Below are 22,281 nucleotides of genomic sequence, written 5' to 3' on the forward strand. Positions count from 1 at the left end.
ACCTGGACCTGAAGTTTCAGAAAGTTCGATCTTATGTGGGTGCTGGGAACCAAGCCTGGGTCCTACGCGAGAGCAGCCAGTGCTCTTAAGTACGGAGCCATCTCTCCTGCTGTGCGCATAGCTTCCTATAGGCGGGTTCCAGATATGGAGCTCAGGTGCCCATGCTTGCGAGACAAGCACTCTGCCATCTGGCCATCGTCCCACACATTTTGTTTTCTAATCCATCTCCAGAGCCGTCTGTGGCCCACAAGGAGGTTCCGGTGGTTCCATTTGCATTACTTTCTTTTTGCCTGAGCAGATGATCTCGGTTGGGGCTTGTGTGCATGCATGTATGATTGTTCTTTGGGGATACTCTAGGTGCATACGTTCTGTGTTCCATAAGCAGTTTGTATTTTTAATGTGGTATACTAATCAAATGTGGGTGAGCTGGATACACTCAAAGATATTATGAAAGATCCATTTTATCATTTTCTGTATATGAATATTTTGTCTGATCATGCCGGTGTGTGCCTTACCAGAAGAGGGTGTCAAATCACCTGGAACTAGAGCTGTGAATGATTGTAGGTGCTGTAGATCAAACCCTCATCTTCTAGAAGATCAGCCAGTGCCCTTAACCACTATGCCTTCTCTCCAGTCCCCTCTCTGTGTTTGTTTTTTATGTTACTTCAAAACAAGGTCTCACACTGTAGTATGGTCTGGCCTTGAATCTTCTGTGTAGCCCAGGCTAGCCTCAAAATCCTAAACCCTTCTTTAATCTCTGTGGTTTCAATGTTCGCCATAGTCTTGGGCATTGGAACTCTTGGTACCCAGTTGGTGGTGCTGTTTGGGGTTGTTTAGGTGATGTAGCCTTGTCAGAGGAAGAATGTCACTGGCATTGAGAGTAAAGAGTCCCACCCTCTTGCAGTTTGCTCTCTCTGCTTTATACTTGTGGTTAAAGGTGTGAACTCTTAGCTTCTTGCTTCCGCCCCTGAGTCTGTACCTTCCTGCTGTCCTTCCTTTCCATAATGAGCTCTTGTCCCTCTGAAACCATCACCTTAAATAGACTCTTGCTCCTGAAAGTTGCCTCGGTCATAGCTTTTCATCACAGCCACAGAATGGTAATTAGTGCAGTCCCCAAGTGCTAGGATCCAAGGCATGGGACACCACACCCAGCTAGAACCCTCTATGGCTTAAAGATCACCCCTCCCCCATCATTATTCTCTACACCTCGAGAGGTACATGAGAGGCTTTCTAGCCAGCGTGATAATGGAGTAATGGCAGGAGTAAGTTCTCTGCTCTTCTCCTCCATCCTGTACAATTCCTTAGCGAGTTTCCACTTCCCCCAGCTTAGTTATACTCAGCAGCAGGGTGCTCCCTCTCTATTCTAGCAATCAGCCAGTTCCTTTTCTTTTGCTAAGTCCAATTAGACAGAGCATCTATCCTACCATGAAGTAAAGTGAACCTGCTCCATGACACCAGCTTGTACCCCACAGCAGCCCAGGGTAAGTAGTCTGTTCTACATTCTGCACCACAGCCTTTCAAATTGACAAAGAAAACTCCCACACCTTTTCAAATTTTCTCTTCTGCACACTGAATACCCCCAAGTTTCTAAGATGCATTTCATATAAGACAGCAAGAACAGTTTCTTATTTCTTCATCAGCTCCTCTGGTTCCCCAAAGAACAACTTCCCCTTTGAGTTGTACCTGGCAGGTGCCGCCCCCAGTTCTAGTTCTTCCTCTGTGTGTGTGTGTGTGTGTGTGTCTGTGTGTGTATGTATGTGTGTGTATGTATGTGTGTGTCTGTGTGTGTGTATGGGTGTGTGTGTGTATGGGTGTGTGTGTGTATGGGTGTGTGTGTGTGTGTCTGTATGTCTGTGTGTGTCTGTGTGTGTATGTGTGTGTGTGTCTGTGTATGTATCTGTGTGTCTGTGTCTGTGTGTGTGTATGGGTGTCTGTGTGTGTGTGTGTGTCTGTATGTCTGTGTGTGTCTGTGTGTGTATGTGTGTGTGTGTCTGTGTGTGTATCTGTGTGTCTGTGTGTGTGTGTGTGTGTGTATGGGTATGGGTGTGGGTGTGTGTGGGTGTGTCACTTGTAGATGAAGAGCTAATGAGTGTAGATTTGAGAATCCTAGCTGTTTTGTGGCTGAGTCATTCCTTTTTTTTTTCTTTCTTTCTTCCATTTTTATTAAATTGGGTGTTTCTTATTTACATTTCAAATGTTATTCCCTTTCCTGGTTTCCTGTCCATCAGCCCCCTAACCCCTCCCTCTCCCTTCTATAGGGGTGTTCCCCTCCCCACCCTTCCCCTATTACTGCCCCCCCAACATTCCCGTACACTGGGGGCCCAACCTTGGCAGGACCAATCCAATAGCTGAGTCATTCCTAATGGGGGGGTTTGGGGACGGTATTTATGTATGGTTTATAGCACAGTTGGTTTATCACGTGTGGGACTTGAAAGGGTGCTGAATCCCAGTGAAATTGCTGGGTAATAAATAGGAAGGGTTTTCAATTCCAGGGGGTATGAGTAAAATGAAGTGGGAGATTTTTCTCGTTTTTTGTTCGTTATATGGTAGTTATACCTTAATCAGCTTTTAGGAGCAGCTGCTGTAACACATGTTCACTTTAGATGATAATGTGGGGTTTTTTCTTTTTTCTTTTTAATCTTTTAGTGTAGCTTGCAAAACCCTTTCTATAAAGAGGTGTTCTGAAGACCCAGAACATTTTTGTAGTGCAAATGAATGACCATTTAAACATCCCTTTCAGGTTCTCAATCCGTACTTCCTAAACACCTTCCAAGGCTGCAGGCCTCCAGCATGTGTTGGAGGAGGCTTTCCTTGAAGCCAAATTCTATCTGAAGAAACTTCCACTGTTGATTGCTGTCCAGCAGCAGGCTTCCCTGTGAGGCAGAGAGGCCTCTAGTCAACAGAATGGGGCTCAGAGATGTGGGAAAGTTATTATAACCAAACCCAGAGGATCAGGATTCTTCTCTGTCTTACACACACACACACACAAACACACACACACACACACACACACACACACACACTTTGGCCCTATAAACAGTCATTAAACCACAAGGACATGACAGACACGCTGGTAAATCCCACTCTTCGTTGAACAGCATTACCTATAGGATAAGATAGCAATACCTGTCACTGCGACGTTTCGAGTTTTGATGTTTTGCTGTTATTCTGTTTTTGTTCGTTTGTTGAGATGACAACTCCCTATGTAGTCAGAACCATGATGGGACTCACTGTCTTGTCTAAGCTGCCGTTGAACTCATGGCCCTCCTACCACTGTCTCCCTGGTGCTGGAATCCCAGGCACCACCACACCTGGATAGTACTGAAGGAGAGAAGGAGATGCTAGACTGAAATGCCTATGGATTCTTTGCAAAAATCTCACCTCGGAATCAAACAGAGCCATAGTCAGGATGAGGCTCCGAGTACTAGCTTCTTCTGCCTGTGTCTGTGATCTCAAAGGAGGAGATTCCTTGTTAAAAGCAAACTCTTGAGACCCACATTTACGCAACAGTAGAAACATAGACACATGCGACTCACTCCCAAACTTCTTTTATACTGATTCTCTAAGGAGAAGTGCTCCCAGCTAACCCCAAAGGCTAAGGCATTTCAGTTGAGTTACGTTGTATGTGTACATCTAGACAGTATTCAGCTGATCAAGGTTTAACCAGAGTTCCTCTGGGACATTCCCCACACAGGCACCCTCCAGTCCATGAGCCCTCCTCTGTTGTAACCATTATTTTACTAGGTTTTAATAAGCCACCTGTGTTACTCAGCTTCCCATGCACTGTAGAAGATTCCAGAAAATATATTGTGTGTGTGTGTGTGTGTGTGTGTGTGTGTGTGTGTGTGTGTGCGCGCGCGCGCAGATGGGTAAGCCATGGCACACACACAGAAATCAGAGGACATCTTTCAGGAATCAGCTCTTTCCTTTGAGTCCCAGGAACTGAATTCAGATTAACAGGTTTGCACAACAAGCACTTTTACCCAATGAGCCATCTCTCTGGCCCCATTTACTTGGATAAGATAGGTTTCTTTCTATGCAGCTTAGAGTAGCCTAAAGTTGCTACCAATCTTAGATTTTCAATCCTCCTGCCTCAGCCTCCCAAGTGCAGGAGTTATAGTCATATACCACCCCATCTTGCTGAAAGTTTTTTCCCCTCCTTATTTCAAAGCTTTTGGTCCATGGTCTCATTATTTGGAGCCTGTGGTAAGGTTGGAACCATGTAGCAGAGGAAGCTAGTCATCACAGAGCACCCAAGAAACCAAAGAGAGTGGAAGAAGATGCCCAAGGTCCACTGTCCTCTTCAGGGGTTCTCCCACAACAGCGACACTAACCCCATTTCCAAAATTTCCCATCATTTCTCAGCATCACCATAGACTGGGGTCCACGTGCTCAATACACAATCCTTCCTTAGTCTCTACCCCAGTGCACAGATCCACAAAACTTATTAAATTTTTGCACATAATTCTCTTCAATCTACTTGGTTTCCTTCAGAGATTCCGTCACTTAGAAGGGGGTCACTTTCGTTTTCTTTGCCTATACTTATAGCTAATTATTTGTTTTACCCCAGTTTACTTATTTGTTTATATAATCTGTCTCTCTCTCTTTCTCTCTCTCTCTCTCTCTCTCTCTCTCTCTCTCTATCTATCTATCTCTGTCTGTTTCTTTGTCTCTATGTGTATGTATATGTGCATGTGTGAGTGTAAGAGTGGAGGAACCACACAGTTGGGAATGGGTTCCTCCCTTCCATCTCAAGACAGATCCTTGTAGTTCACTGCTACACATCTCCTGTTTTGCCTCCCATCTCTTGTAGGAATGCTGGAACTACAGATGCCTGCCACTGCACTTGGCTTCCTGTAGGTACTGGAGACCCCTCAGATCTTCACACTCGAGTGCCAGGTTCTATACTCATTGAGTCATCTCCAGCCCCTCCCCCATCTTTGCCTATGCACTCCATGACTTGGTCTGTGTCCTCAACACCATCACTTCTGCTCCAGTGGTCTTCCCATGTCTCCCACTTCCTTAGGCTCTCTTTCTTCAGACCTTTGAGGTTCTCCTCTTAGCTCTTGTCAGCTAGCCATTATTCTTGGGATCTGATCATGAATTTCCTCAAACCTGACCCTGAGCGTAGTCATCAATCTGATCTTCATAACCTGAGTTTCCAGCTCATTCCTTACCTCAATGGCCCATGTTCCCTAAGCCCTGACTTGGTGTTTTCTCTCTGGTATTTGCTCACCTTTGGGGTTCACTAAGCCAATGGCTCCTCATGGTTTTTCCCTGTTCCTAACTCCCAAATCATTCACATCCTTAAGTCTATAGAGTTCAGATCCTAGAGTATCACTGGCTTCCCTTCTGCATTTAAAAAGCTCTGTATTTTTAAACTGTTTCTATCTAGTTATAACCTACCAAAACTCTGTAGGAAATAAAAGATGAAATTGCACATTCAAGGACACAATCCCAAGGGAGTTGATTTCATGCATGCAATTTGTTTGAATTCCAGCACTTTATCTTTAAAAAAAGTATAAAAGACGTAATATTTTAATTTAATGATATAATATACACATACACGTTTGTTTTGAATATTTTAATCTACTTTACACAACTTAGCTGTCCAGTTATTTAAGTCTTTAATTCCGTTTCTAATCTTTGCATAAAACTTAGGCCCCAAAAGGATAAGCAGTAACAAGGAGGTTTTGGGTACTCTCTAGTGTGACACTGGAGATTCTCAGGAGAATAGGGTCAGAGCCAGGAATAAATCTTGAGTTACCAAGGGCCCCTCATTTGCATCTGTGAATCTCTGACCTCTGATACAATAGCCGGTGCATTCTTGGCATGCACTAATTGTGTGTGGCATCTGGTGTAACTGAAGTTGCAAGCTTTTGTTTCTCAAACGTGTTACAGGCCACTACTTATTTTTAGCTTATCTGATGCCGTTCTAACTAAAATGGAATTACTCATTGTACTTGAAAAAAGATGCAGGTTGAACCTCAGACTCAGATAGTGGGCCAGCAAGATGGCTTAGCAGGTCAAGGTATTTGCTATGCAAGCCTGCTGAATGAGGTTACCAGAGAACCGACCTAAAGGAGGAACAAGAAAACCTACTCCACAGAGTTGTCCTCTGACCTCCACATGCAGGCCCACACTTGAGTATACATCATGCATTCACATGCAAGTTCACGCAGTAAAAATGCTCAAACATAAAAAAATTAGTCATTACTCTATATCCCTGGAACTGGTTGCAAGACTCCTGTGGATATTAAAACCCACAGATGCTCAAATCCCTTATCTAAAATGGCCTGATATTTGCATAAAACCTGTGTCCCCTCCCAGACACCCATAATCATCTGCACACACATATGCATACACACATATGCTCCTACCCTCACAGTGGGGAGAAAGTCATTGCTTTGCTTCATCTACTGCAAGTGTTGGAGGTCTTATAACCACTCCAAACAAATGTTAAAATTTTGCAAATAGCTATTATGCTTTGTGGTTTAGGGAATAAAGACAGATTTTTAAAGTCTGTGCATGTTTTCTCCCCCTGAGTATTTTCAGTCAACAACTAGGAAAATCTGAAGATGTGGAACTCATGACTCTGAAGGACCAGCTGTATGTGTAACAAGTGTTTACACCTTAGCAGGGCACAATGTATAAGTAGCAATCTCTAGTCATTCTATAACAATATCTACTTCCAACCAACCTTATTCACCTCTTCTGCAGCACGAGGGTGCCAATAACCACCTCACTGGTTTGCAGAGTAAAGGAAGCCAGAGAAGAAGGGAACACCTTCACAGGGCAACTGTTCTTCCTAATGAGAGGTTGACTGAAAAAGCAGAGGAAATACAGAATGAGACCAAATGATTCTGTTTAAAAATACCGAAGAGATGGTTCAGAGGTTAAAAGCTCTTCTTCTTCTTGCAGAAGACCTGAGTTCAATTCCGAGCACCAACATCAATGGTTCACAAATACCTGAAACTCCAGTTTCAAGGAATTCGGAGTCCTTTTCTGACCTCAATGGGTGCCCACATATATGTCGAAGGCACACACACTACATACATATAAGTAAGAAATCAATCTTTTAAAGGTAAAAATATGTTGAAAATGTAGCCCAGAGATTGGGCAACCACTTCAGATAGTCATTGGTTAACTTGGTATAGAGCTCTGTAATTCCCATAATTAATACAGTAAGATACGTTCTTCCTCCCTGTCCTCCATACACACATAAGCTCCTACCCTCATAATGGAGAGAAAGCTTGTCGCTTTGCTTCATCTACTGCAATGGTCCCAAATGATAACTCTATGAACAGAATAACAGAGAAAGCACGACAGATTCCGTAAGGCAAACTATTACACAACGTGTGACCTTTAGAATGAAGCCCCAGAGGCACAAAGAAAATGGGGTGTTCTGAAGTTTCACTTTGGTGAGGAATGAGCGGCTGGGGAGGAGCATGACTGGTCAGAACCTGTGTGATCTGATGGTGGCATTCAAGGGAACCCACAAGTATGGCTCTCTGTACAGCGTTCTTCCCCTGCGTGTAGGGCAAGACTCTTGGTACATGAAGGACTCTGAACTGTTTCTAGGAAAGGCGGGTCAGAGAACCCTTTATGGCAAACCTTGCAGAAAAACTGGGGGAAAAAAATCCACGTCTTCTAGAGTGCCATATTTGGGTATACCATGTTCTGGGGCCCAGCAAGCCCAAAATGTAAAGCAGCAAACAGAGACAGGTTTTCTGGAGCTCCCATGATGCTTTGTCCTCCTCATTTCTACTGCAAGAACTTCTCTGAATGGTATAGCTTGGGCAAGGAGCTGGGTCCTCCTGGACAGGGAGCTGCCCTGCAGGACATGATTTTGTGCACATTCTAGGCGTTAGATACTAACTGCAGAATTTTTCCATACAGAACAACAAACACAGGTCATCCAGAAGGTTCTCCTGCCCACATATCCCTCACCCCATATGTCCTGGGAGAGCCCAGCGCTCTCTACCAATTCCATAATTAGAACACACCATTGAGGAAATCGGGGAGAGACAGGCTTGCTGGTCAGTTATTTTCTTAGCACTTTTCCTTCCTTTGGAACTTTCTCCAGGAAATGCCAGCCAGAATGGTCTGGTTAGCTCCTATATGGAGGGACTCTGTAAGGGGTCAGTGATGAATCCATATCAGTCAAGTGCTCAGGTGAGCAGATGACTTCATGCAGAGAAAGTGTTAGCAAGGGTACAGATGTGACGTGTGTCTGCCTTCTTAAAATAAGACCATTTCACATCAGAGAACCCACCTTTTCCTAATGTCCTACCCAGTTTCTCTGGAGTTGAAAGAACTGTATTTCACCATGTCAGTCTGCCCAGGGGCAGAATGGAAAAGATCTCCTTTCAAGCGAGATCATTAGAGAAGCCTTTTACATTTTTGTTTACTGTTGTGTGGTGTGTGTGGGCACCGGTACTTGTGTGCTGTACCATGCATCCGGAGGTCAGAAGACAACTTTCGGATTGAGCTCAGCATGTCAGGTAAGCACTACTTACCTGTACGAGGCCCTGAGATATTTCCTTAAGACAAGATATAAGTGGAGGAGGTAGGGGAAAGAGGGGAGAGAGGGAGGGAAGAAGGGAAAAAGAGAGGAAGGGATTGATTGGAAAAGAATCCAGATGAGCATCACTGATGGCGTCGATGGACTAATACTGTAGCAGAAAAGATTTCTTTTCCTCATTTAGTGCTAGGCTCATGACTGAGGCCCCCATAACATAAGAGAGATTTAAAGAGAGTTACCTATGCCCTCATGCAGTACATGATACAGTCTATGATGTATAGACAGACACCTGTGGAAACGAAGACGGAAGGACGGGGGTGATGGCACATTTCATGTCTTGGGTGGACGAAGTGTGCAGAAGTCCGAGTGGGGGGCAGATGGAGGCTGGTCTGGTGGAAATGGAATGGGGACCTGGCATTTATTCTCCTGTGTCTTCAAACCAAAGATCGGCTCTTCTTTCCTGGAACTGGGGAGGCATCTGTTACATGAGGGTCTTCTGCCCTATTTCAGGAGAGAAGCATGTGAGGAGGGTGGGTTATCTCAGTGCCAGGGTACCACATTTGGAGTATGTCTTGAACCCCAACAAGAGTCTCTGTGGCATGACTTCCCAGCTTCTTCATGGGCTTCCTTTTTATTTAGAGGCCAGGGGTGTGAAAGAACAACACCTGGGATAGGTGACATGTGGACAGGGAGAACCTTCTAACCCAAACTAAAGGTCACATACAGATGGCAAGTAGAAAAGATCCTAACAGACTAGGGACAAGAACCGACCAGTGGGTTCATTCCATGTTTGTGACCAGAGTGACATTTAGAGTGACTACAGGGAGTACTTAGTGGGAATGGCTCAGAAACTCCAATGCCAGATTCCCTCAGATGACTTAATCCTCCTCCAACAAAGCCTACTGCTCTGGGTTTATGAGTCCTGCAGACTTCGCTGGAGAGAAACACGCCACAAAGAAGTAGGCACCCGATGCAAGATTCTCTATGCCAACGTTCACTTTAAATATCTACTGGTCAGAGCATTGCTCCGCGATATGAACGTCTGCCTTCTGCAGACAATGGGACCTGTGCCGTAGCATCTCTAGCCATCTGTCGTGCCTACTTATCACTACGGCCTCCGTGGTTGTTGCCTCTTCCCAGTGGTCAGGTCAGATATCGGTCATCTTCCTTTATCTACTCTCTAAATTGTTGCTATCTCACACGAGCAGAAGAGATAGCCCCAACTGCTTTTCCCCTGGGGAAAGAAGTGGGTTGTTACACGCACCCCTTGTATGCATCAAGACAGCAGCTCTGTCTGTGACAGCAAGGCAGGAGCAAGATACTCATATCCTGACATTGGATAGATAGGGGCAGATTCAGATCTTAGCTCTCTAGGTGTATGTTTTCCTTTCCATCTTCTTTTATATCTGTCTTTATAATATAATAATCGTATTATTATAGTAATATATTCACCTTTATTTTTATCCCTTTGTCCACTACAAAATATGTGCATAGTCATATATCTCTATTTATTGGTTTTAAAATAATTTAGAGCTGAAGTTGGCTCACACAGGGGTTGTATAGCAAACAAAAACTGGGTTCTATCCCAGCATGACAACCACAACAACAACAACCACAACAACAACAACGACAATTTACAAAAACCAAAAAAGTCATTTCTAGGCTCCATAGCCAGATTATGAATTCTGATTCTATACTAGCTGATGTCCCCCACTTTGTTAATGTATTATTGTGTGTGTGTGTGTGTGTGTGTGTGTGTGTAGGCATGCAAGTTTCACAGCACATATGGGGAGAGTCACGAGACAACTTTCAGAGGTGATTCTCTCACTGTACATTCGTGGGAAGAAACTCAGGTCATTGGGCTTGTACAACACTTTTACCCACTGGGTCATGTGACCAGCCTTCTGCTCCTCCCCCTCTCTTTGCCATCTTTCAGGATAGAATATTGATAACACGGTGCCACCTTCATAGGACCGTCATAGGACTGAAGAACTTTGTGCAACGGTCGGTTTGTACATACGACGGAGGCGTTTGCAGGCTAAGAAAGCACGTAGTCGGAACCCAGTTTTCTCTGCCCTAGTTCTGAACGAACTAAGCGGTGGTGGAGGAAAGAAGGCAGAAAGAAACACAGACAACCTTGTTGGCGGCTTAGGGTTAGGGCACCCATGGGTTGTAGGAATCAGTTTTCTATCCCTATGAAAGAACACGTGGGAAACTCAACTCAAAAGGAAGGCAGTTTGGTTGGAAGTGCCGCCTGCCTTTAAAGAGGCAGAGGTTAGCCTGGATCACACGGTGAGACCTTGCCTTTAAAATAAAGGTCTAACCTTTTCATGGGTTTCTATGGGGCCAAAGAAGGACAAGCATCTTCACAAAGAACGTACATTGAACCACGCTGCCCACCTCGTGGCTGCCACACAGTAGAGAGAAAAGGAGAAAGACAGAGAGGGGGAGGGAGAGCGAGAAGGATGGACGGGACCAAAGAACCAACATCATCTTCACGGTGTACCGGCCTCTTCCTCTTCCTCCCACGCTCTGCCTCCTGAAGGTCTTACCACCTCCCCGCAGCACCGCAGGCTGCTGACCCAGCCTTTAGCGTATGGGCTTCTGCAGACTGTTTGAGGCGTGTGTCCAGCAGGAATGTTCCAGAATTTGACCCCTAACTCCCCCAGTTCCTCCTAGAGTTGGACGGCTACAATCCTCCCAGCCAACATGTGGGCGGGAAGAGGATAGGAGAAGAGAAAAGGGAAAGGGAAACAAATGTCCTGTGGTTCTGTAGAAAAGATTACAGGATGGGAAAAAATGTTCAAATGGAAGGAAGTCTGTCACTCCAGAAAGCCAAGGAAGGGGACGTACTTTCTTGCCAAAAGGGTTGAATCAATGAATGATTTTTTTTTAAAGATTTATTTATTTATCATTATATATGAGTACACTGTAGCTGTCTTCAGATACACCAGAAGAGGGCATCGGATCTCCTTACAGATGGTTGTGAGCCACCATGTGGTTGCTGGGAATTGAACTCAGGACCTCTGGAAGAGCAGTCAGTGCTCTTAACCTCTGAGCCATCTCTTTAGCCCCTCGATGAATGATTTTTAAGCTGTGGCCATTTCATGCCTGTGTGCTTGACCTGGGTCACACTGTGGCTTCAGCAATGGCTTCTGAAGGAACGAGCCTTCTGCTCTGAAGTTTTGTTGTTATTGTTTTGGGAGCCAGTGGGTTGGTTGGTTGGTTGGTTTTTGAGACAAGGTCTTACTATGTATCCCAGGCTAGTCTCAAACTCACAGAGATCTATCTGCATTTGACTCTCGGGTGCTGGGATTAAAGACACGTACCACTACAATGGACTGATTTTTGATATTTATTAAAAAACATCAGTAGAGCTGGCAAAATGGTTCAGTCCCTAGAACCTACCTAGTAGAAGGAAAGAACTGACTATAGTAAATTGTGTTATGTCCTCCACACGCTTGCTTACACACACACACACACACACACACACACACACACATACACACACACACACACACACACACACACACACAAAATAAATAAATACAATTAATTTTTAAAATCACCGTTAGGGAATGATAAATAATTTGTTAAACGTCCTGCAAACATCTCCCCAGTTTTGAACCTTCTGCACAGTTCCCAGCCAGATCTCTTTCTACTCACTGAGTCCTCAGCATAGGCGACAGGTGCTGTGTGCTCTGTGCAAATGTACCATGGGTGCAATGCATGTAGAGGCCAGGAGAGGGCATCAGATCCCCTCAGGCAGAAGCTAGGAAAGGTTCTGAGTTATTGAGCAGGCAGGCACAAGGGACTGAACTTGGGTCCCTGGAAGAGCAGAGGGTGCTCAGAACTGCTAAACCATCTTGACAACCCTGTTTCATTCTTTCTCTGACCCCCTTCCACTCCCTGGAGACAGCGTTTCTCTTAGTGTAGCCCTGGCTGTAGGCCAGATCTTCCTAGACTAGCTGCCATCAAACTCAGCCAGCATCAAACTCACAGAGCTCCTCCTGCCTCTGCCTCTCTAGCTTTGAGATTAAAGGGGTGAACCGCTACCTGTCTGGCTGCTGCTTGCTGTTTTGTACACCTGTCCTTTCCTCGTGGCTAACAGGTTCCAAAGTTGATACCTTCTGAGTTTCAGTGCCCCATGCATCATGGGTGCCACACTGTTATTCTGGATTTTAGGGTACGTTCTGCCACAGCCGAAAGCAGAGGAAGTCATTGGATGCCTCTTAGGAAAACCAGAGGTTAAGTGGCAACCAGCCTCTGAGCTTTTCTCAGCTCTTGCCTCCACGTGGTCGACATTTTTCTGTCTCCAAATCGGTAAATGTCCCATTCATTCAGTAAAACAGTACCTGAGGCAACACCTAAGGCAAGCAGAGGCCTCAGACTGTAACACAGGAAAAGCATGGTTCTTCTCTCTGTTCCATGTCTATCTGGGCCCTGAGCTTTTCTCTAGGAAAAGCTCAGGGACCTTCTCCCAGAACTCTCTCTCCAACTTGCCTTCGTGCTCCTGTCTCTTGCTACCTCAAGCTTGGGAAATGTAAGTGTCCCTTCCACCAGGCATATTTTGCTACCCTGAGCTCTGTCTACAGCAGCCATTAGGTGCCCAAGAGCCTTATCCTGTTTTAATGGAACACTAAGCCAATACATCGGATTCCTCCAGGATGGCTTTGGGGTTGTGTGGCCCCAGGTTGAAGGAATCCAGAGCCTGAGGTATGAGGCAGAAGGGTACCTGCCCTGCCTAGGAGGCTCTCTGGGTACTAACTGTTGGGCTGAGAGATAAGCGCATCTGTCAGGGCACCTTCCTCCAGAACATGGGCAAGAACAGAAATGAGATTCGGGTCAGCATACACAGCAGAGCTCAGAAGATGACAGAGGGTTCATACTCATTGAATAATGGTTCTTAGGTCCCAAGAGCTACCATAGCCTGTCATCCATAGGCATAGAGGACAGGATCAGGGGATAACAGAGGTGATCTAGGCTCTGTATTCCCAGGCATCACCGTCTAGAATGGGAGTTCCCAGCCTTATTTTCTCCACCAATATGTTTGGACATCTAGAATGATCTCTTCTCTCAGGTTCTTCTCATCCATCCCTGTCTTAGTTAGGGTTCCATTGCTGTGAAGGGACACCATGACCGCGGCAACTCTTCTAAAAGACATTTAATTGGTGCTGGCTGACAGCTCAGAGGTTTAGCCCATTACCATCATGGCAGGAAACAGGGCAACATCCTGGCAGACACGATGCTAGAGAAGGAACAGAGAGTTCTGTGTCCAGATTCACAGATGGCAAGAAGAGACTGACAGTGGGACTGGCTTGAGCATTTGAAATGTCACTGTCAATCCCGAGTAACACACTTCCCCCACCAGGGCCAGGCCTACTCCAACAAGGCCATCCATCCAAATGCCACTCCCGAATCATTCACATTTGAATCTATGGGGGGCCATTCTTATTCAAACCACCACAGTCCCCAGCCCCTGTTCTGGATGGGAGTCAGCCATCTCACAGCCCGTGGGTACCAAGATGGCTGTGACACAGGCTGCATCACACAGCCGCTGGGAGCAATGACCACTAGACAAGGAAGACACTCCCAAGCAGACCTTCAAAACTGAGTAGGTACCTGAGTGAATAGTGGGTGAAGAAAAAAACCACTCCAGGCTCAGGAGATGGCAAAAGCAGGGACAAGACCCGAAGAGCAAGAGTCCCACTGCCACATTCAAGTCAGGTATTGAGAACAGCAATAAAAATGGCAACTTTCAAGCTAGGTGTGGTGGCACTTGCCTGGAACCCCCGAACCTAGGAGGCAGAGGCAAAAGGATCTCAAGTTTCGAGTCCATCTTAAAATACAGAGGGAGTTCTTGAGCCTATGTCTCAGGAAAGCCAGCCAGACCATCAGACAGAAGACAAATTGCTCCCAATTTGGTATGTCTACATATTAAACTGTATTTACTATGTTCCCGAAATGTGTACTTAACTCGACATCTTCTACTTTTAACTCTGGCAACCCTATTTGGCAGATGTGCATGCATCTGGTCAAAATACCAGGGCAAAGGTTGGAGACTCAAAGGAGGCTCCTCAAAGCGGTGTTCGGCGTTTGGGGAATTCTGAATACGCTGTGGTTTTGCTTTAAGTTATAACTTTTAAAAAAAAAAAAGTTACTACCCAAAGTGGGTATTTCAGATTTCCCGAAGGAGAATTCTTGCTCCTGACCAAGAACTCTGGGTTATTCATAAGAAAGCTGAGGATTTTACAAAAGGATTCACACCCGGAAGGGCAGTGGCTTCTTGCAGAGAACGTCTCCCGACTCTCCTGCCCTCTAGTGGTGGAATGCTGGTATGTCCATCTGAACTCCAGCTTCTTTCCGGGGCTTCGTGGCCTCGGCTTCTCCTTTGCTAGAACTGCAATAAGGGAAGTAATGGAGGATTTCAAGCGTGGAGGTCCACGCCAGTCTTAAGTCTAGAAGGCAGGCTAAGAGTGTGGAAGCCCAGCAGTGAGGTATAAATGCTGCGCTGAGCCTCTGGTGCTTGCTGCTTTATGAGACTCTCGGACTGAACTGGGAGGATCTGGCTTGGGACCCGCAAGATTAAATCTGCCCACACTCTGGTTTTGTTCATTTCATGCAACAAGTATTTCTGGAGTGCCTACGTGTCAGGCAGTGTGCAGGAAGCAGGGCAGTGCACCTGACTCACTTCACTGTGGCTGTTAAACCGGGGTTCGTACCAAAGGCAAATAGAACCATGCTTGAGAAGCATTAGAACTGTAAAGGATCTCTGAATGTAATGCAATTCTAGCTGAACTATGATTTCCAGACCCTGTACTTACTTTATATAACTTGTCATATATGGTCTTAGCATCTTTTTGATACATGGCCATTGGACTTCTTAACAATAATCAATCAAAACTGTATACAGTAAGAAGTGTGCTGTGCGAATGCCTGGAGGAGCACTGCAGATGTTAAATTTCCCCCCTTTTTCTGGAACTAGAGATCCTGAGTTGCTGATGCTAAGGGAACCAACAAAAACCCATGAGAGCCATGACGTTGTTGGGGGGGGGGGGGAGTAACTATGCCTACTTGTGGTGAGACTTACCACACTAAACGGCTCAAAATGCACAGAACAGACTGGGTAGATGGCCCATACCGTCATGTACCTGCTGTAGTACCCGTTAAAAGCACAAACGCCTATGTTTGGCTCCTCCATGTGCAGGCCTGGGTTGGTGCTGTGCACACACATAATCTCAGTGCAGAGACAAGGATTTATGGGGCAGGCATGGTTTTCCTATGTTGATTGATGGACCCTTTAACTCATCCTTCCCACCCCATGCCTGCTGGGTTCTTGCAGGTGCTCAGAATAGCTTTGCTGATGATTACGTAAACTTGGGGAAAGCATGAATCTACTCGTTTACTTCATTCCCTATAAATTTCCCCCAAGGTGTAGCAGGTAGCACTGAGGTGGCTAAACCCCATTCTAAACTTGTTAGCAGCCGATGCTGGCTGTGTTTTTACAACCTTGTTGTCAGTGAGTAATGTGTTTATCAGATCCCCGAGTCTTCCGGCCCTCCCCTCCCCCATCCCTCAATTGTTTGGCTTTCTCTGGCTAATTCTCTTTGGGTGCTCAGGGTTAACTTAATTAGATTTTGACCTCAGTGCAGAAAAGAAATACCTTAGTCACAAAGGCCCATTGTTTGGGCTTTGGAAAGGTTACTATTGGGATAAGGGTGGAGAAGTCCAGCCTTTCTTGGCTTGCAGAAGACTTAGACAGGACTAAGTATCTAAGTAGTCCTAGTCCTAACTGGCCTTACTTACATAATAAGGCTAAGCGTGACTCACCCAGATGTATTCTGGGTATTTCTCTTAGGCTCGGATTGTCAAGGTCACTGCATTTTATTTTCCAGAGTCTTCAGACATTGAAGAGAGGCCAGTGTTGACTCCCAGTGCAATAGAAAAGAGCTACCCACATTTGCTGTGTAGAATCGATCTCGCTGTACCATCCGGTCATGTTCCTGTCACTTCGAGCCAATAGCTTTTGTCACATGTTGGCATCTTTCCTAAAGATCATGACCCACACTTGGATGATCTTGTTCTCTCTTATGGCCACGACTGACGGACGAGTTGTCATTGGTCTACTTCACTTGACATGCTTCTCCGTCCATGGCATCGGGAACAGCTCTCTTTGCCTCTCACAGTACCCTCTGAGTTAGGAACAATTGCTATTCCCACCCCAGAGGTAGGAAAATGGGAGCACCACTTCCTCTTAGAGGTGGAGGCCCGGGGGCTCAGGAGTGATCAGTCTTTGCACGTGTTAACTTTTGGAGAAACATTAGTAGCTCGTGATGGCTGGAAGTCTGTGGATCCTTAGCATTCAAAATACTTACAATCTGAAGCTATTGCTGGACTGTCTCAAATGGCCAACTCCCAATACTGACACAGAGACTCAGGCACTAGCTTAGGTTATTTCCCGACTAGCTCTTATAACTTAATTAACCCCATCTATACTAGTCCACATTTGCCATGCGGCTGGTTACCTCTCACTACGTCCCAGTGTGTCTGTCTTCCTCCATGTTTGGCTGGTGATTCCCCCTGTGCCTGATTCTTTCCCAGAGTTCCTGTCTTTGCCCAGAAGTCCCGCCTTCCCTTACCTGTCCTGCTATTGGCCATCAGTTCTTCTTAAAGTCAATCAGAGAATGCCTTAGGCAAGTGAGGAAAGACAAGAGACGTACCTTCATACAGTGTACAAAAGCATTACCTCAACATTATAGCCTCAAGATTCAGTTTAATTCTAACTATATACTTCAAAGAGTCGAATACCACAGAGGTGTCTTCACAAATCACAGAATTAGCTTCTCTTCCCATCAACAGATGAACTTATAAAGAAAATGAGGTGTGGGTTCACTGTGGAGTATTGTTCAACCACAGAAAACACAGTGAGTCATTGACAGGAAAATGGATGAACTGTTAAATAAAGTAAATCAGATTCTGAAAGGCAAATAATATTTGTGGGTGATCCAAAACGATGGCTCAGTGGGTAATGTGCTTGCCACACAGACAAGGACCTGGATTTGAACCTTGACCCCCATGTGACGTGCATAGTGATATATGTCCCACACTGAGGAGGCAGAGACCAGAGGATGGATAGGGCTTGCTCACCACCAGTGTAGACACATCAGGAAGCTCCAGGTTCAAGAAGAGAACCTGTCTCATAAGAAGGTGAGGCACGATGGAGGAAAATCTCAGAGTGGACCTCTGGTCTCCAACACCTCCAGTCACACACATCCGCACTCAGAGATGCACACACACAAAGATATACAAGGGCAGATATCGTACGTTTTTTCATATGAAGAATCTGTACTTCTAAAAAAATGCATGAAAGCAGAAGGGGGGCTATTTTTGGAAGTGGAGAGGGGCCAGTTCTGCCTTGGGGTTGAAAACAAAAGAGGCTAATGAAAGGGGTTTGAGAAGACTAAAATAATACACACACACACACACACACACACACACACACACATATATATATATATAACAGGATGGTTGTCTATGGCCATACCACTTGGAACATGCCCAATCTTGTCTGAAAATATCAGGATGAAAATCATTGTTTTGTGTAATTAATATACAGTAATTAAATAAAAGGGACCAGCCAAAGCCTTATATATTTAGGCAACATAGGAATCAAAGGTAGAATCCAGGTAGTAAGCTGTTCTATCCAATGCAGCTAGAGAAAGAAGAGGGCCAGGCATGGGGTGCACACCTTTAATCCCAGCACATGGGAGGCAGATGCAGGCAGATTTCTGTGAGTTTCAGGCCAGTCTGGTCTACGAAATGAGTTCCAGGACAGTCAGGAAAGTTACACAGAGAAACCCCATCTCAAATAAACAAAAACAAGCAAACAAAACACGTTAGAGAGGGAAGAGGTGAGGCCTCAGCGTTTATCTGGCCTGGTTTACCTACGCGTGCGCCCACATTCGGAGAGGTTGAAGACTAAGAGCTTCTGGTCCAAGCCAACCAGGTTCAAGAGCAGTCGCGTAGCTGTTCCTGCACACATTGGAAAGTGGTGATTTCCGTCCCCGCTTTCATTTTTATTTGCTTAGTTTTGTTTTATCATTGTTATTTTGGTTTGTGTAACAGTTAGCTTTAGTTGTCTTAGTTCAGGTTCTGTTGATCTAATAAAACACCACGACCAAAAGAATCAACTTGGGGGGAGAAAAGGGTTCATTTGATCTTACGGCCAGTCAGCCATTATCCTGGGAATCCCGAGCAGGAACATGGAGGTAGGAACAAATGCAGAAACTGGCTATCTCCTCACAGTCTGATTAGCTTCCTTTCTTATTCAACCCAGGATTCCTGTCCAATGGGTAGCACCCACCGCCAGCAGTGGGCCATGCCTTCCCACATCAATCATTAATTTAAAAAAAATGCTCTACCGTCTTACCTACAGGCCAACCTTATGGAGGCGTTTTCTCAGATAACATTCTTTCTTCCCAAATGTGTCAGGTTGACAAAAGCCACTAAGACAGTTGTCAACTTGACCCACGTGGGAACAGGGGACCTTAATTGAGAGACCGCCTCCATCAGATTGGACTGTGGGCTTATCTATTGTTGATTGTAGATTTGGCCTAAAGCTTGAATTATCTTATTTGGGTTCCCAAAATTGCACGAGAATCCCAAATGTAAGACGCTGAGGGTCCCTGCCCCAAGTTGGTTTTGATTGGTAAACAAAGTTGCCAGCAACCAATGGCTGGGCAGGGAGACAGAGACTTTAAGATTTGAGGGCAAGGGGATGGAGAGGAAGGAGGACTTAGAATATCCATGCCAGGAAAGGACTAAAATCCAGGCTTGAGAGCTGCAGAACAGAGCCACACCAATCACGTAAGAGCTGGGGAAGAGGGGCCCCAGGGCCCTGCCCCCACTGGGTCTAGGAGCAAAAATGGAATATATATTTTGGTCAGTAATAACTCAGGAGTACCAGAGGGGAGGCGTTAACAACATGGTCGTTTGGGAGTGGCCCAACTATCGAGCTGTTTAAGACATGTTAATATAAGGTGAGTATGTGTGTCTTTCATTCAAGAATCCAGAACTTTGGGGTGGGCATTGAGGAACTCGTGCCACAGCCATCGGGGAGATTAGAGCATATTACTCATCTACTGTATATGGTGCAGTCAGAACTGGGCTGTTTAAAAGAGATAGATGAGGGGAGTATAGTGGGTTATACCTTTAATTCTCCCTGCACCCCAGAAACAGAGGCAGGCTGATCTACATGGTGAGTTCCAGGATAGCCTGGGCTATTTAGCAAGACTGTCTTGGGTAGGTGAGAAACTTAACAAGCAACAGTGCTCCCCCATGATCTCCTACCTTGGCTTCCCTTGATGATGGGCTGTAAGTTGTAAATCAAATAAACCCTTTCTCCCCAGATTGCTTGTTAGTAATGTTTTATCACAGCACCAGACAAGTGAACTAGATAAGTCTGTTTGGGTTTTAATTTTTATTACGTTTATTTTCTTGGCTAGTTGGGAAGGTCCATGCTATGCTCATGTATGGAACTCAGAGAACAATTTCTAGGCATGGGTGGTCCCAGACGTTGAACTCAAGCTGCCATGCTCTGAGGCACCTTTGCCTACCGAGCCGTCTCACCGGCCACTTGAATTTTTTGTTTGTTTCTGTTGTTTTTGTTTATGGTGGGGTTTCATGTAGCCCAGGCTGGCCTCAAACTCTCTGTGGCTGTGAATTTCTGATCTTTCTGCCTCCAAGTCCAGAGAGCTGAGATTGAAGGGCTACATCAGTGGACACAGCTCTACTTCTTTTTTTTTTTTTTCTATTTTTTTTTTTTCGGAGCTGGGGACCGAACCCAGAGCCTTGAGCTTGCTAGGCAAGCGCTCTACCACTGAGCCAAATCCCCAACCCCTCAGCTCTACTTCTTTATCTTCTTTCTTTCTTTCTTTCTTTCTTTCTTTCTTTTTCTTTTTTCTTTCTTTGTTGTTGTTCACCAGACCAGTTTATTATAAATGAATTTTATCTTTTTGTTGAATAAGCATAGAGGCCAGCTGTATAATTTCATTGTCATAGTGACTCAAGCTGGTGTTCAATGAATGAACTTTAATGTGGGCAAATATTTACACCAGGGTGTGCAGGTGGCTGGGTATTTGCTCCTTCATATAAGTACATGGAAAGGGGGTTAAGGGCAGGGAAGGGGCGCTGTTCATGACCATCAGTGGACACTCACCCAAATTAGAGCATGGCACCCACATTTCCCCCTTTCAACACAACCTCCATTGTGCTAGCAAACCACTTTCGTAAACGGAAGGGCGGTTGCTCAGAATGTGCAAGGCCCTTGGTTCTCTCTCCAACTCCCCCAAACCGAGCAGGCAAACCAAATAAGCAGTAAAGTACACCCACACTTACACTCACACTTGGATTCACTTGTCGTACTATATTAGATACAAGTTAAATACTAACTCTCAGGATGGGGCCTTGTTCCGCCTTCTGTTCATTTCTATCCACATCTCACCATCAACTTTTAGAAACTACTTTCTGATCTCCGGGAGCTGCTGCCACCCCTCATCCCTCACCCTCCATGTTCTTCCAAGGAATTAGCCATTACACCGAGGGCTCCCTAGGCTTGACATGTTCTTCCCTACGAAGAACCTTCCAAATTTCTAGTGGTTCTTTAAGGTCAGATTTTTCTGTTCCTCCATAAAGTGGCCGTTCATTCTTTCTTGTTCTTTGTCACTAAGTGGCCCCTTCCCGTATCATAACTCAGTGCATGGAGTCATCATTTCTTTCGGCTGCTCATTCTAATCACTCCTGGCAGGCCCAGCATTCAGAAACAAGACAGTCGGGATCTATACGCATTTATGACTTTGCTTGGTGAGCCATAAACAACAACTGTCTGTTCACCCCAAAAAAGGCACCCACCACAGGCCAAAGACAGAATTCCACTCAAGTCTAGCTTGGTGGGCATGTGTTTCTTGGGGTTACATACAGGCAAATAGGTGACTCAAAGGCAGCTGCATCACCAGAAATCCCACTCTAGCTCAGGAGCTTCCTGTCCTATTTGCATGAGGCTTTTGTGGAGAGGCACTGCCCCCAGCAGTTGGTGCTGACTTTACAACCTTGGGGAGGAGCCTTGTGTGTCTTGTAATTTTCTGAGTGTCTGGGCCTTTGAAGTTTCATTAGCTTCTTTAGTTGTAGCAACCTCTTTTAAGGAGTGGATGCTTCAGTGTGTGCCATCGGTTGTAGTCAGAGCTGGGATTAGAGGTGGCTAAATCTGTTAGTGCATGGACACCGCACAGTGCCATAAGAAAGGGTCATATACAAGGAAGTATCGCCCAGTGTGAGAAAAAGCCCCAAGCCCACAGCTTCCCTTACCTGTATCAGCATCTTTCTTCCCACCATTGCCATTCAGCATTCAATATGGTTTTGAACAATGAAACAGCTTTGTTTTGAATGTTTTGTCCCCAGTGGAACTCTGCTAAGACTTAGTTCCCAGTATCGTGGTGTTGAGAGGTGATGGGAATCTTCAGAGGCCTTTGATATACAGAGGGGGACCTCACAGGGTGACTGATGGATTCTCCTGGGAGTGGGTACTGACGCTCTCCAGTGTCCTCAGCTCCCCCCTCATTGCTTTCTCATGAACAGGCTTCTCTTGCCCACACATCCGCTGTCCCATCTGGTCTTCTGCCCTGAATGGAGTAGCACATGGCCTTCACTGAGAGCCCAACAGACGTCATGCCTAGTCTATTAGACTTCCAGAAATCTGAGCA

The 22,281-nt window shown here is 45.5% G+C and overlaps 1 protein-coding gene across 8 annotated transcripts in view; it reads left to right on the forward strand.

Annotated features, from left to right (window-relative positions):
• The window catches only part of Etl4 (enhancer trap locus 4), a 463,673-nt gene that overhangs the window by 138,753 nt on the left and 302,639 nt on the right, over window positions 1-22,281 (forward strand). The window lies entirely within an intron of this gene.

The sequence above is a fragment of the Rattus norvegicus genome, chromosome 17, assembly GCF_036323735.1.
Source record: "Rattus norvegicus strain BN/NHsdMcwi chromosome 17, GRCr8, whole genome shotgun sequence".
In the NCBI taxonomy this organism is placed as follows: Eukaryota; Metazoa; Chordata; class Mammalia; order Rodentia; family Muridae; genus Rattus; species Rattus norvegicus.